The sequence below is a fragment of the Carettochelys insculpta genome, unplaced genomic scaffold (genome assembly GCF_033958435.1).
Source record: "Carettochelys insculpta isolate YL-2023 unplaced genomic scaffold, ASM3395843v1 scaffold_0036, whole genome shotgun sequence".
Classification (NCBI taxonomy): Eukaryota; Metazoa; Chordata; order Testudines; family Carettochelyidae; genus Carettochelys; species Carettochelys insculpta.
In genome coordinates, this window is record NW_027439073.1 from 334007 (window position 1) to 349923 (window position 15917).

Below are 15917 nucleotides of genomic sequence, written 5' to 3' on the forward strand. Positions count from 1 at the left end.
AACAGAGCTACCGTGTGATGATTGATTCCTCCGCCCACAGCCAAAGCCCAGAGCTGGCCTGCGAGGGGGCAGCTGGGGGTGGCTGGGGGGGAAGCCAGGGGTGGGGAGAACACCCAGGACCTCGCTGCTGCAGGGAAGAGGCCCAGGGAGAGCCCACTGACAATGACACCCCTTCTCCTCGACTCGGGCAGTGTATTGAATTAGCCACCCCGCGCTATCCCGGCCGCCGTTCCCTAACCTGGGCTGAGAAGCCCCTGCCCCCAAGGCAGCCCAGGGGGCACTGGGATGGGGTGGCCATGAGCCTCTGGTTACACTGGTCTCTCTCTTCATGTGTCTGTCATACAGGAGGGTTCTCCGGGCACAGCCGAGAGAACCAAACCAGGGCAAATTGCTACCACAGGGTGTAGAGGTGTGGGCCAGAGCCATGCGCCCCCTCTGGGGTGGAGCAGGCCCCAAGACCCCTCCAACGCTAGGCGCTGCCTGGTCCTGGGCAGGCTGCAGCGTCCATGGGGCCCAGTCCCCCTTCATGGGGCTGCAGGTGAGCAGCATATGGGACAGGCCGTGGGGCAGGGCTGAGCTGCCTTCCATCAGCCTCAGCGCCTTGTTAGCAGGGCTGAGCAGGCCAAACACTGGATGAGCCCTGGCCCAGGGCCTGCACCACAGTTCACACCACAGCCGTTCAGTGGGGATCCCCCCAGAAAAACACTCCGTGGGCCCCGGTGGGGCGGTCCCCAGGCTGCCTCCTACCTCCACCTGCTGCGGCTCAGGGCCCCACTCCCAGGTCATCTGAGAAGTCGGGCAGCTTTGTGTCCTCCGGGTAAGCAGCCGCCAGCATGTCTGGAAATTCCTGCATCTCCATATCTTTGGGCGAGTGGACCGGCAGCAGGGCTGGAGGCTCAGGCTGGGCCTGGGCCCCTGGGGAGGTCTGGGGTGCCCGGGTATCTGGCAGCCAGCAGGTCAGGACCTTCCCTGTTGTGACTCCACGGTGGGGCGGACGGCCCAGGTCAGTCCAGGACCTCCGAGTAGCAGGCAAGCAGGAGGTTCAACCACGCCCCTGGAGTCTCCCCACACGGCACCAAACCAGTCAGAAAGAGCACGTCTGTGGCCACCCTGGCCAGCAACTCACACAAGCACTTTCCTTGCACACCCCAGCTTCCCTCGGCGCCACAGCCCGTGTCCCTCCTTACACAGATGTGAGCCGATCTCACCAAATCCCCACAGTCCCAACGGACAAACACAGTCCCAAGTCAATGTACCCCGAAACGCTTTCCCAAAAGAGCCTGCTGGGCCAGGCCTTTTGAGTTGATTAATAAAAAGGAAGACGAGGTTGAGAGCAAAATTGCCAAAGCAATCAAGTTGCAAACCCCAGTCACAAGGTTTCTGACGCAGGCGTGGAGCAGGCTGCTACCCTAAAAGTCTCAGGAGTCCATCCTCTGTTTGGAGGGGTCAGTGATTCTTCCGGGCTCAGTTCCTAGCAGAGAGGCCCCCGAAGAGATGAGCTGGACTGAAGAGAACGATGCCCTCTTACCCGCTTGCCCGTGCAGAGGGAGTTCCGCTGTCCCCCCACACTCCCCCGAGTGGAAGCGTTTCTGATATTGAGCCTATCACACGAGCAGGTCACCTGTCCGAGTCCTTTCTAGGCAATTAGGCTACATGGTCCCAGCCAGACCCCTCAGATGTTGCACGAACACGCATTGGACAATGCATTTGGCTGCACGGGATTATTTGATGTGACCAATGTACTGACGTTTAGCTAGAAATTGGCACCAACGTTGAGCGTCAACACTTAGGGTTGCGTCTAAGCCCTTTTTAATACAAGGTTGCAGCCAGTTTAATCAGTAAAAACACAACTACAAAACAGAGGGGGTCTGCGGTCCTTTTGGGTGTCACCCTTCTGTCAGAAGGAGCTGGCGGCAACCAGGGCCGGGTTCAACATCTAGGGCTTCATTTTCATCCATCTCACACAGAACCAGCTCAAGCCCCCACCCAGTAGCCTGGGACCATCACGCACCCCTGGGCTCCTCGGGGGGGCGATGCTTCCCCACTCGCCAGCACAGAGTCTGAGTGTAGAAAAGAAACTTTTAATGGAAGAGGCAGAAAAGTCATATGGCAGAAGCTTGGGAAAATCCCACACCCAGAGTTCACAACCAACCCTCAAGTAACTGTCCCAGCTCAAGTGGCTTGAGCGGTGTCCTTTGCCTCTCAGGCTCCCAGTCCAATACTGTAAAGATCCAATCCACACACCCAAACTTTCTCCATACCCCCTTCAAAGGCCCCGCTTCCAACTCTGTTCAGCCCGTGCAGTCCCTGACACATCAACTGATGCAGTCCCTCTCTTTGAAGAGCGCGTTCAAGAGGGCGTGAAGCCGTTAAGACGTAATTGGGTGGGGTCCACGCAGGCTGCCCAGACGATTCAACCGGGCAGGTTCTCAGGGGCCTAAGTTCTTCTGTTCAAGGCACAGCCCCCCAGGTCTTCACTTCCACTTCCCCACCCTCATGTCCCACCCAGACCACAAGTGGCGAGACCTTCTACCACCTTCGAAGGGTGGGGAGCCCCGGTGGGCCAGCCTTTATTCTACCTTGGTCCCGCGGCCCGCCGGGGACATTGGCTGGAGAATCCTCCACGGGGCGGTGAGCGCGGGCGTGTACCTGTTGCGGTTCACCCCCCCTCCCCGACACCTGCTTCTTTTGCGGCACAAGGGAGACCCTGGCGCACGTTTATGTTGAGTGCGCCAGGTCGCAGCCCCTCTTCCGGCTCCTCCAGAATCTTCTATTGAAATTCTGGCCGCGCTTTTCTCCACACCTTCCTATCCTGACGTACCCCATCCGTGGCCCCACTAAGTCGTGGGACCTCCTCGTCAGCCTCCTCCTGGCCACGGCCAAGGTGGCCATTTACAACACCCAGGAGAGGAGGCTGGCCGGGGGGCGAGGCCTGCGACTGTGATCTGACTTGTTTTTAACTCTTTTGATAAGTGCTGTTGATACTGGGCCATTTCCACCTTGCTGAATAGACCTTGTCAGCTCTGGCCCTCCCTCTTACTGGGACCCCACTCTTTAAATGCCCCTCTGAAACCCCCCCTGCCCCCCTCATGCATCTGATGCAGCGGGACTTTGCCCATGAAAACTTATGCTCCACAATAGCTGTCAGTCTATAAGGTGCCGCAGGACTTCTTGTCGTTCTCGAAGATACAAACTAATATGGCTCCTCTCTGATACACTGTCTGAGGAGTGAAAGATGCAGCTGAGGAAGAAGCTTTGCGAGAGATCGAAGGTATTCGCACCACATGAGAGGGATGCGGGATGCGCAAAAGATTGCGTGATGCTCGACCCTTCCGGGAGAGATCAAGGAGGATCGCCCTTTCTGAGATGTCCGACAGCATCTTCAAGAGCTGGCGGAGGATGGCGTCATCACAGAATCCCGCAGCCCATACGCTTCGCCCATCGTGCTGGTCCGAAAAAGAATGGGAAAATTCAGATGTGTATCGGCTACCGCACCCTAAACAGCCGTACCACGGTCGAGCAGTACACCGTGCCTCGGATTCAAGATGCCGTAGATTGCCTCCTGGGAAACCAGTGGCTTTCAGTTTTAGACCTTTGAAGTGGATGTTATCAGATGCCCCTGGGAGCAGAAGATAAGGAGAAGGCGGCCTTCATCTGCCCACTAGGGTTCTGCCGGTTCGAACGCGTGCCGCAGGGGATTCCCGGGGCACCAGACGCATTCCAGCATCTCATGGAGAAAGTTGTGGGTGACATTAACTTACTGCAAGTCTTCACAGAATCACAGAACCATAGAAGAGTCGGGCTGGAAGGGACCTCGAGAGGCCATCGAGTCCAGCCCCCTGCCCTCATGGCAGGACCAAGCACTTTCTAGACCGTCCCTGAAAGCCACCTCTCTAACCTCTTCTTAAATAGCTCCAGTGATGGAGATTCCACCACCTCCCTTGGCAACTCGCTCCAGTGTTTGATCACCCTGACAGTTAGGAACTTTTTCCTAATGTCCAACCTGAACCTCCCCTGCTGCAATTTCAGTCCCTTGCCTCTTGTTCTATCCTCAGAGGCAAGGACAAGTTCCCTCCCTCTGCCTTATGACACCCTTTTAGACACCTGAAAACTGCTGTCATGTCCCCCCTCAATCTTCTCTTTTCCAAACTAAACAAGCCCAATTCTTTCAGCCTTTCTTCATAGCTCATGTTCTCTAGACCTTTGATCATTCTCGTTGGTCTCCTCTGGACCCTCTCCAATTTCTCCACATCCTTCCTGAACTGCGGTGCCCAGAACTGGACACAATCCTCCAGGCGAGGCCTAACCAGCACAGAGTAGAGCGGGAGAATGACCTCTCGTGTCTTGTTCACAACACACCTGCTAATGCATCCCAGAATCACGTTTGCTTTTTTTGCAACAGCATCACACTGTTGACTCATATTTAGCTTGTGGTCCACTATAACCCCTTGGTTTACTTGGATGACCTGATCGTATTCGGAAGAACATTGGAGGAGCATGAAGGAGGTTGGATGCCAATGGGTTGAAGCTTCCTATTAACAAGTGCCAGCTCTGCAGAACATCGGTGAAGTACGTGAGTCGCATTGTGTCCCAGGCAGGTGTGAGTACTGACCCGGATAAAATAGAGGCACTTGTCACCCGGCCACGTCCCAACAATTGCCAGGAGCTTCAAACCTGTCTAGGATTTAGTGGATACTACCGGAGATTTGTGAAGTATTACGCTGCCTTTGTCAAGCCTTTGAACGCGCTCACCCGCGGATACCCGCTTAGCAAGAGCAAGACTAAGACCAGTGGTAAGTGGAGGCCCCCAAGGCTTCCAGAGCAGTAGCGTCTTGGTCCTCTAGCGCCTTTTGGATCACAACGGGATGAGAGGTGTGAAAGAGCTTTTCGAGAGATTGTTAACTGCCTAACTCATGCGCCAGTCTTAGTGTTTGCTGACCCCAACAAACCCTTTATTTTACATACGGATGCCAGTTTGGAGGGCTTAGGAGAGGTTTTATACCAAGAAGAGGACAGTGCGGCCAGCGGCCGGCCTGTAGGAGGAGCAGCGGACGGATGGGAGGACAGTGCGGACGGACAGGAGGACAGTGCAGCCGGCCGGTAGGAGAAGCAGTGGACGGACAGGAGGACGGTGCGGCCGGCCGGTAGGAGGAGCAGCAGACAGACAGAAGGGCGGTGCGGATGGACGGTAGGAGCGGCGGAAGGACGGAAAGACGGTACGGCTGGCCGGTAGGAGGAGCGGCGGATGGACGGAAGGACGTTATGGACGGCCGGTGGGAGCGGTGGATGGACGGAAAGATGGTGCGGCCGGCCAGTAGGAGGAGTGGTGGATGCACAGAAGGACGGTGCAGACGGCCGGTGGGAGAGGCAGATGGATGGAAAGACGGTACGGCCGGCCGGCAGGAGGAGTGGTGGATGGACAGAAGGATGGTGCGGCCGGCCAGTAGGAGGAGCGGCAGACGGACAGAAGGATGGTGCAGCGGGGCGGTAGGAGGAGCAGTGGACGGACAGGAGGATGGTGTGGCCGGCCGGTAGGAGGAGAGGTGGATGGACGGGAGGAGGGGCAGAAGACAGACAGAAGGACGGTGCGGACGGACGGTAGGAGCGGCGGAAGGACGGAAAGACGGTATGGCTGGCCGGTAGGAAGAGCGGCGGATGGACGGAAGGACGCTGTGGATGGCCGGTGGGAGCGGCGGATGGACAGAAAGATGGTGTGGCCAGCCGGCAGGAGGAGTGGCAGATGGACAGAAGGACGGTGCAGATGGCCGGTGGGAGAGGCAGATGGATGGAAAGATGGTGCGGCCGGCCGGTAGGAGGAGTGGTGGATGGACAGAAGGACGGTGCAGATGGCCGGTGGGAGAGGCAGATGGATGGAAAGATGGTACGGCTGGCCGGCAGGAGGAGTGGTGGATGGACAGAAGGACGGTGCGGATGGCCGGTGGGAGAGACAGATGGATGGAAAGATGGTGTGGCCGGCCGGTAGGAGGAGTGGTGGATGGACAGAAGGACGGTGCAGATGGCCGGTGGGAGAGGCAGATGGATGGAAAGACGGTACGGCTGGCCGGCAGGAGGAGTGGTGGATGGACAGAAGGACGGTGTGGCTGGCCAGTAGGAGGAGCGGCAGACGGACAGAAATACGGTGCAGCTGGCCGGTAGGAGGTGCAGCGGATGGAAGGAAGGACGGTGCAGCTGGCCGGCAGGAGGAGTGGTGGATGGACAGAAGGACGGTGTGGCTGGCCAGTAGGAGGAGCGGCAGACGGACAGAAGGACGGTGCAGCTGGCCGGTAGGAGGAGCGGCGGATGGATGGGAGGACAGTGCGGACAGCTGGTAGCAGGAGTGGCGGATGGACGGGAGGACAGTGCAAATGGCCGGTAGGAGGTTCAGTGGACGGACAGGAGGACGGTGTGGATGGCCGGTAAGAGGAGCAGCAGATGGTGCAGATGGCCGGTTGGTGGTTCAGTGGACAGACAGGAGGATGGTGTGGATGGCCGGTAGGAGGAGCGGCAGACGGATGGAAGGACGGTGCAGATGGCTGGTAGGTGGAGCAGCGGACGGACGGGAAGACAGTGTGGACAGCCAGTAGCAGGAGTGGTGGATGGACGGGAGGACAGTGCGGACAGCCAGTAGCGGGAGTGGTGGATGGACGGGAGAACAGTGCAGATGGCCGGTAGGAGGTTCAGTGGACGGACAGAAGGACGGTGCGGATGGCCGGTAGGAGGTTCAGTGGACGGACAGAAGGACGGTGTGGATGGCCGGTAGGAGGTTCAGTGGACAGACAGGAGGACGGTGCGGATGGCCGGTAGGAGGTTCGGTGGACAGACAGAAGGACGGTGCGGATGGCCGGTAGAGGTTCGGTGGACAGACAGAAGGACGGTGCGGATGGCCGGTAGGAGGTTCAGTGGACAGACAGGAGGACGGTGCGGATGGCCGGTAGGAGGTTCAGTGGACAGACAGGAGGACGGTGCGGATGGCCGGTAGGAGGTTCGGTGGACAGACAGAAGGACGGTGCGGATGGCCGGTAGAGGTTCAGTGGACAGACAGAAGGACGGTGTGGATGGCCGGTAGGCGGAGTGGCAGACGGATGGAAGAACGGTGCAGATGGCCGGTAGGAGGTTCAGTGGACAGACAGATGGACGGTGCGGATGGCCGGTAGCCACAGTTGTGGTCCAGCAAAAAGCAACGTAAATGTGTAATTGCAATGGGTTTGTCCTGTTACTCACGCTGACTGCTGTAACCAGTGGGTGCTGCTACCAAACGCCGTAGGATTGTACCCTGTACTGAATGTTTGGAAAGAGCCATGTGACACGATGACATTGATGTAGAAGCGTGAATTGTACGTTGAAGGCGTTTGTAACTCTGAAATGTCACCGCCGTTCCCTGTAACTAGTCTGCCAACCTCTCACATGAGGAGGAAATTTGCAAACCTATTGTGTGGCAGGGAAGGGGAAACTGAGGCACACAACCATTTTGGTGGTCTGGCTAAATGCCGAGGGTGGAAAGCGTTTGTACCTTCCTTCACCGGACTGTAACTGAATTCCAAACATTGGCCGGAGCAGCTGTATGGGCTGGTGGGCAGACGGGGCAGGGCCCAGCCCAGAGAAGAACCATTTGATCTGCTGGAGCGGCAGCAGCTGTTGGGGCTCTGCCTGCCCGACTTGAGAACGTGGCTGATGGAGCGGAGACCGAAGCAGGGAGACCGACCAGCCCGAGGGAACTAAAGGGACTTGCCCGGCTGACTTGCCTCAGTTCTGCCACTGCACATCCACGCTGCCTTGTCCAGCTCCTTTAATCTCAATTCAGTTGCCAGACGCTGCCGCTGAGTTGCCGAGCGTGGTCGCAGGCTCACAGGCTGATGCCTTCTGCGTCCCACGAGCCCTGGAAGAATCCCTTCAGCGTGCCAGACTCCTTGCGGGTCACACGTTCCCCAGGAGTTAGGCCCTCAGCCCCTCCACCCTCTGGGACCGATTACAAGGGACTCCCAGGAGTAACCCTCCCTCGAGGACCACAACCGCAGTTGCTCTGGTTCAGCCACAGGCCCCTCTGCCTTGGGGAACTGCACCTCACTGCCCGTCAGCACTTCCTCCTGGGCCCCCGTCACTTACTGCTGGATGCTCCATCCTCGGGGTGCCGTACATCCCACTACTGACACCAGTGTGATTGTGTCCCCCAAGCTCTGCACCCCCGCCGCAGGCAGGAGTGACTCTCACTCGGCAGGAGAACAGCGGGTTCATTAGCCAACAGGACACAGCATCGTTCAGAGGGGTCAGTGCAGCCGGAAGAGACAACCAGCCCATCCACGTTGGGGAGAGGAGGCCCCAGGGGCCCCCGGAGCCGGGATCTTGCCCCCTCCTTTGTCTCTCTCTCCCAGCCCCAGACTCACTGCTTCCAACTCCCAGTTCCAGTTCAGACCCCTCCGGCTCCACCTCCCCCTTTGTCTGCAGCCCAGAGGTGTCACCTGCTCGCCGGGCTACCCCCAGCAGGAGCCCCCCAGCCTCTGTGAGCCCCACACACGTATCCCCCCACTGCATCACAGCATCGCCGTCGGAGGCGAGCACGAGGTTATGCACGTGACTGGGCTGTGCCTGGCGGTGCTGTGGAGGGAGGTGACGAAGGGTGCCGAGGGGAAGCCCGTGGCCCAAAGCCACCGATGGACAAAGCCTGTGAGCTCGCTGCTTCTTCTGCCTTTGGGCCCAGGGCAGGGCCATCTCTGCCCAGGGCTGTCACCCCAGCAGCCCCATGGAGACCGGGGGAGGCGAACCAGGAGCAGGTGTGTGTGTGCAGCATCGAGGGCGTGGGAGCTCCCACGCCTGGGGGGGGGGGACATCCCTGCCCCCTGTCCCAGCTGAGCCATGCGCGGGGGGGGGGAGCAGAGCCACCCCCGCCCAGCCCCTTGCTCACTGGAGGGGACCACCGTGGGAATGGCTCTGGGCCCCCAAGGGAGGAGGAGGAGGAAGGGCCCCTTCGTGCAGCAGTTCTGATTGGCTGCTCAGCCTCAGGAGGTGGGCGCTAGGGGCGGGCAGCCGAGCTGAGGGATCCAATCGCCAGCCTGGGGCTCCCTGGCGTCGGGCGCCGCTGGAGCTGGTTCCCGCATTGTGCGGCGCGTGTTATGAGAAGCGCGCGGGAGCCTTTCGCAGGGCGCGGCCAGAGCGCCGAACTTATGGAGGATGCAGTGCGCACACGCACACATGCACACAAACGCCCATGCGCACGCACATATGTACATGCACGCACATGCACACACAAGCAGACATGTGCACGCACACGCGGACACGCGCACAAACGCCCATGCACACACATGTGCACGCACATATGTACATGCACGCACATGCACACACAAGCAGACATGCGCACGCAGACGCGGACACATGCACAAACGCCCATGCACACGCATGTGCACGCACATATGTACACGGACGCACACACGGAAATGCACATGCACGCACACGCACATATGTACGCACACGCACATGCACACGCGGACATGTGCACGCACACATGCACAAACGCACATGCACACACATGTGGACATGTGCGCACACATGCATGTGCACACGCACACGCACACGCACAAATGCACATGCACGTGCACGTGCACATGGACGCACACTTGCACACATGCCCCACACACACATACACATGTGCAGGCACAACCCACACGCGCGCGCGCACCCCCACGTGCGCACACTCATGCAGGCACATCCCACACACATGCGTGTGCACACACGCACGCACATGCAGGCACAACCCACACACACATGCGCACACACACCCACATGAACACACATGCACAAGCGTGCACATACCCCCCACATTCATGCAGGCACACCCCACACACGTGTGCACATGGAGGCACACCCCTCCCACACATGCACACCCCCCCACATGCACACACTCATGCAGGCACACCCCCCACACACGTGTGCGCACGCACACACACATAAATACACCCACACCCACACACACACCCTTGTGGTCACTCACTGTTACTGAAGGCTGCTCCCTCCAGGCTTTACACACACACACACACACCCCCTTGTGGTCGCCCACCGCTCCCGAGGGTCGCTCCCTCCAGTCCCTTGGCCGGCTGGGTGAGAGCTCAGCGTGGAGCCTGGTTCTGGGGGTCCGGCTCAGTGCTCCGCCGTTGGCGAGAGGAGAGAGGAGCCCAGCCCCGGTGCGGGGCACACGTCTCACAGCTCTGAGCCCTCAGGCCCGGCTCTGCCCCAGGCACCAGGCGACGGCAGATGGGTCTGATCCGTTCCCACTGCCCCGGTTTCTGCGCGACTCACCTACAGACGGGACGTCACCTTCCCCTCCGGCTGGGTCACGGCTGTAGGGGCAGTTCTCAGTGTCCTTCAGACTCTGCGTCTTCCCCATCCCGCCAGGCGGCTCCAGAGGGTGCCCCACCGCCAGCTGGCTCACACGCCCCAGGCCCACCGCCGGCACAAGGGTCCCAGGCTCACACGCGGGAGATTTCCCTGCAATGTGGGATCCCGCACAAAGGGTCCCAAGGATATAAAATACCAGGATGGAGGGGAGGATGGAGGCAGGAAGTGGGGTATAAAATAACAAGTCTAAAGAGTAACACAGACGTCTGTGGTCTAGTGAAAAGATACAGGGTAAATCCAAGAGACTCGGGAATTCAAGGTCCTATTAAAATCCATGCAGCCATTTAGGGTAGCTACAGAAGTCCTGGCTCTGACCACCGGCTCCCACTGCCCTCCCAGCACCAGCAAGAGAACCCAGGAGTCCTGGCTCCCAGCCCCAAACCCCTCCGCTCCCCTCCCAGGGCTGGGGAGAGAACTCAGGAGTCCTGGCTCCCACCCACTCTAACCACCAGCCCCCACTGCCCTCCCAGCAACAGGGAGGGAACCCAGGAGTCCTGGCTCCCAGCCAAACCCCACTCCCCTCCCAGGGCTGGGGAGACAACTCAGGCGTCCTGGCTCCCACCCACTCTAACAACCAGTCCCCACTGCCCTCCCAGCACGAGAACCCAGGAGTCCTGGCTCCCACCCCTCCCAGAGCCAGGGAGAGAGCCCAGGAGTCCTGGCTCCACACCCCCTGCTCTACCCACCAGCCCCCACTGCCCCCCAGCATCAGGAAGAGAACCCAGGAGTCCTGGCTCCTGGCCCCCTGCTCTAACCACCAGCCCCCACTGCCCTCCCAGCGCCAGGGAGAGACCCCAGGAGTCCTGGCTCCCGGCCCCTGCTCTAGCCACCAGCCCCCACTGCCCTCCCAGCACCAGGGAGGGAACCCAGGAGTCCTGGCGCCTGGCCCCCTGCTCTAACCACCAGCCACCACTGCCCTCCCAGCACCAGGGAGAGACCCCAGGAGTCCTGGCTCCCGGCCCCCTGCTCTAGCCACCAAGACACAGGGTAACACCCAGGAATGCAAACCCCTGTGGAAATATACCAGCCGTTCAGGGTTGCTCACCTGCAGCCCCCTGCCTTCCCCACGGCTGCAGCGGACTCAGAGCATGCGCCACCGCCCTGGGCCCCAGACAAACCCAGCCATCAGCTGACAGGGAGAGACAGGACAGCATCAGTCAGCTCTTCACCCCCCAGCCCTCGTGGGCAGCGCCGCGCTCCCCAAACACACCCCTCACCAGCCCCAGCCCATGGCCCTGCCCCAGCTCGGCTCCTTCCCACTGAGCGCAGAGCAGGGCCCCGCGCTGCTCTGATGGGCTGAGTCCCACCCCAGGCCGGTCCCTGTCCCGCCTTGCCTGGAAAAGCTTTGCTCTTTGGGCAGAAGCTTTACTGCCTGCGGAGAGGCCTGGAGCTGGGGCCCCCAGCCTGGGCCACCTCCTCCCAGAAGGGGAGAGATAAACCCCCTCCAGGCAAAGGGGGCTTCTCCCGGCACAGCCCGAGGGTTGGACCGAGCAGCAGCAAAGCCCTGTGGGCTGAGCAGGAGCAAGGTGAACCCAGCAGCCCTGAGGTGAGGTGCCCGGTGTCGGGCACGTCTCGTCAGGGCCCTGCGCTGAGGGGAGCAGGGGGCCGATGGCAGCGCGGCTGGGGATGCAGCAGCTCCTTCCCCTGCATGTTGCAGCTCCTCTGGGCACCTGCACCCTGCAAGCTTGCAGGGGTGGGAGGGAACCATTGCCCTGCACCCTGTGAGCGCGGCAGAGAAATGCAGCTCCCAGCAGCATTGGTGGTATAGTGGTGAGCATAGCTGCCTTCCAAGCAGTTGACCCGGGTTCGATTCCCGGCCAATGCAGGGGTGTGTTTTGTCACGAATGGCTTTAATTTCAGACCCCTTGCAAATGTTCCTCCTGCATCTCACAGGTGGGTCTCTGCCCTCCAAAGCTTCTCCTGCAAAAAGCTGCTCATCCGCAAGGTGCCGCAGGACCTCTTGTTAGTCTGACCAGAATAATCGCAGCATTTACCTGTCTCTAGTCCCACAAGATTCTTAACGAGCTGCCCTGGGGCTCCCCACTCCCAGCTCGCCACAGAAAAGGACCCTGACAGCCACTTTAAGTCCTCCTCCCCCACAGCAGACCAGGACTGGGGGGACCCCACAATGTAGGTGCACCCCCCCGACACCAGCAAACCAGGGGCAGGAGTCCCACATGTGGGGCTCTGATGGCTTCAGACGGCTCCTGTCCCCCCCCCCCAAGTGCCTGGACAAAAAGAAAGGTATGAGCCCCCCCCGGCCCGGCAAACCCCCTGGGGTTCCATGTTTCCAACTGGGGACCTCAAAGCTCCACCTCATGCTCCCCGCACCTCTGGGCCAGGACTCCAGGACTCCATGCGAGGTGCCTGGTTTGCGATACGAACAAAGGCCTCACTGTTCTCCAAACCTTGCCCCAGGCGGGCAGGCGAGAGCTGAGGAGAGGCCGGTTCTGCCCCTACGCCCGTATCGCTGGTGCGTTTGCGGTTTCCACGTGCTGCTTTGCAGGCTGGGTCTGTGGTGAAGGCGGCGTGTGGCCCCTCTGCCCCGGGAAGGATCCCGGGTGGTGCCCGTGAGCCGGCGTTTCCCAGGCTGTTGTGTGGCGCACCGGTGGTCCCATGGGATGTGAACGGGTCTTCTGGGAAAGAATTTCCCTGCCAGCGCGATGTCGCCGTCTCAAATCTGAAAGAAGCAGTGAGGCGTGTGGGAAAGGACTTGGGTGTTTGCACAGTATTTAGCAGGGCCGGGACCAGCAGCTTCCCGCCCCGCCTGGGCTGCTTTTGGAGGGGCCCAGCGAGCAGGTGGAGGACGGGGCCACGAGAAGGGCTGAGCCCCGGGCTGGAGGCTGCCTTGGAGAAGGAGGGATGAAAACGGACCTGCTAGTGGAGAACGTAGACATCGATTCCACCGCCTGGTGAGCTGATTCCCCCGGGGCTCCGCGCTGTCTTCCCACCCGCTGCTCTCATTGCAGAGGCGGCCGCAGCTGCCCCACGGCCGGGGCCCAGGGTCACAACGGCTGCGTCCGCACAAGGCTAGTCCTGAAGTGTGGCGCGGTCCTCACCTGACGAAGCGCGTCTTTGCCCAGGGAAGCTTCTCTCCAAAATGTCTCAGTCTGTGAGGTGCCGCATGCACACGCATGTGCACGCACACATGAACACGCACACGTGGACATGCGTATGCACACACGCACAAACGCACGTGCACATGCACGCACACATGTGGACATGTGCACACGTGCACGTGCACATACACACACACACACAAATGCACCTGCACACACACCCCTCGCACGCATACACATGCAGGCACACCCCACACAGGTGTGCACACCCCCACACGCACACACATGCAGGCACAACCCACACAGATGCACACACGCGCGCGTGCACCCCCACATGTGCACACTCATGCAGGCACACCCCCCCACACCCCCCACATACACACACACGCATGCACGCAGATACCCCCCACACTTATGCAGGCACACGCCACACACACGTGTGCGTGCACGCGCACACACACACACACACACACACACCCCCTTGTGGTCAGTCACGGTTACCGAAGGTTGCTCCCTTCACCATGCACACACGTGCACATGCACATACATACACACACAAATGCACGTGCACACACACCCACACACACACCCCGCACGCATACACATGCAGGCACACCCCACACACGTGCGCACACACACCCCACATACACACACATGCATGCACGCACATACCCCCCCCACACACTTATGCAGGCACACGCCACGCCTCACTTCTTCTTTCAGATTTGAGACGGCGACATCGCGCTGGCAGGGAAATTCTTTCCCAGAAGACCCGTTCACATCCCATGGGACCACCGGTGCTCCACACAACAGCCTGGGAAACGCCGGCTCACGGGCACCACCCGGGATCCTTCCCGGGGCAGAGGGGCCACACGCCGCCTTCACCACAGACCCAGCCTGCAAAGCAGCACGTGGAAACCGCAAACGCACCAGCGATACGGGCGTAGGGACAGACCCGGCCTCTCCTCAGCTCTCGCCTGCCCGCCTGGGGCAAGGTTTGGAGAACAGTGAGGCCTTTGTTCGTATCGCAAACCAGGCACCTCGCATGGAGTCCTGGAGTCCTGGCCCAGAGGTGCGGGGAGCATGAGGTGGAGCTTTGAGGTCCCCGGTTGGAAACATGGAACCCCAGGGGGTTTGCCGGGCCGGGGGGGGCTCACGCCTTTCTTTTTGTCCAGGCAGTGGGGGGGGGGACAGGAGCCGTCTGAAGCCATCAGAGCCCCACATGTGGGACTCCTGCCCCTGGTTTGCTGGTGTCGGGGGGGTGCACCTACATTGTGGGGTCCCCCCAGGCCTGGTCTGCTGTGGGGGAGGAGGACTTAAAGTGGATGTCAGGGTCCTTTTCTGTTGTGAGCTGGGAGCCCCAGGGCAGCTCGTTAACAATCTTGTGGGACTAGAGACAGGTAAATGCTGGGATTATTCTGGTCAGACTAACAAGAGGTCCTGCGGCACCTTCCGGATGAGCAGCTTTTTGCAGGAGAAGCTTTGGAGGGCAGAGACCCACCTGTGAGATGCAGGAGGAACATTTGCAAGGGGTCTGAAATTAAAGCCATTGCTGCCAAAATACACCCCTGCATTGGCCGGGAATCGAACCCGGGTCAACTGCTTGGAAGGCAGCTATGCTCACCACTATACCACCAATGCTGCTGGGAGCTGCATTTCTCTGCCGCGCTCACAGGGTGCAGGGCAATGGTTCCCTCCCACCCCTGCAAGCTTGCAGGGTGCAGGTGCCCAGAGGAGCTGCAACATGCAGGGGAAGGAGCTGCTGCATCCCCAGCCGCGCTGCCATCGGCCCCCTGCGCCCCTCACCGCAGGGCCCTGACGAGACGTGCCCGACACCGGGCACCTCACCTCAGGGCTGCTGGGTTCACCTTGCTCCTGCTCAGCCCACAGGGCTTTGCTGCTGCTCGGTCCAACCCTCGGGCTGTGCCGGGAGAAGCCCCCTTTGCCTGGAGGGGGTTTGGCTCTCCCCTTCTGGGAGGAGGTGGCCCAGGCTGGGGGCCCCAGCTCCAGGCCTCTCCGCAGGCAGTAAAGCTTCTGCCCAAAGAGCAAAGCTTTTCCAGGCAAGGCGGGACAGGGACCGGCCTGGGGTGGGACTCAGCCCATCAGAGCAGCGCGGGGCCCTGCTCTGCGCTCAGTGGGAAGGAGCCGAGCTGGGGCAGGGCCATGGGCTGGGGCTGGTGAGGGGTGTGTTTGGGGAGCGCGGCGCTGCCCACGAGGGCTGGGGGGGAAGAGCTGACTGATGCTGTCCTGTCTCTCCCTGTCAGCTGATGGCTGGGTTTGTCTGGGGCCCAGGGCGGTGGCGCATGCTGGGAGTCCGCTGCAGCCGTGGGGAAGGCAGGGGGCTGCAGGTGAGCAACCCTGAACGGCTGGTATATTTCCACAGGGGTTTGCATTCCTGGGTGTTACCCTGTGTCTTGGTGGCTAGAGCAGGGGGCCGGGAGCCAGGACTCCTGGGTTCTCTCCCTGGTGCTG

The 15917-nt window shown here is 60.6% G+C and overlaps 2 non-coding genes across 2 annotated transcripts; one reads left to right on the plus strand and one right to left on the minus strand.

Moving 5' to 3' along the window:
* Positions 1–12139: 12139 nt before the first annotated feature.
* Positions 12140–12211, plus strand: TRNAG-UCC (transfer RNA glycine (anticodon UCC)). The gene has a single exon. It is a non-coding gene; the product is annotated as a tRNA-Gly (tRNA).
* A 2803-nt stretch (positions 12212–15014) lies between these two features.
* Positions 15015–15086, minus strand: TRNAG-UCC (transfer RNA glycine (anticodon UCC)). The gene has a single exon. It is a non-coding gene; the product is annotated as a tRNA-Gly (tRNA).
* Between the last annotated feature and the right edge of the window lie 831 nt (positions 15087–15917).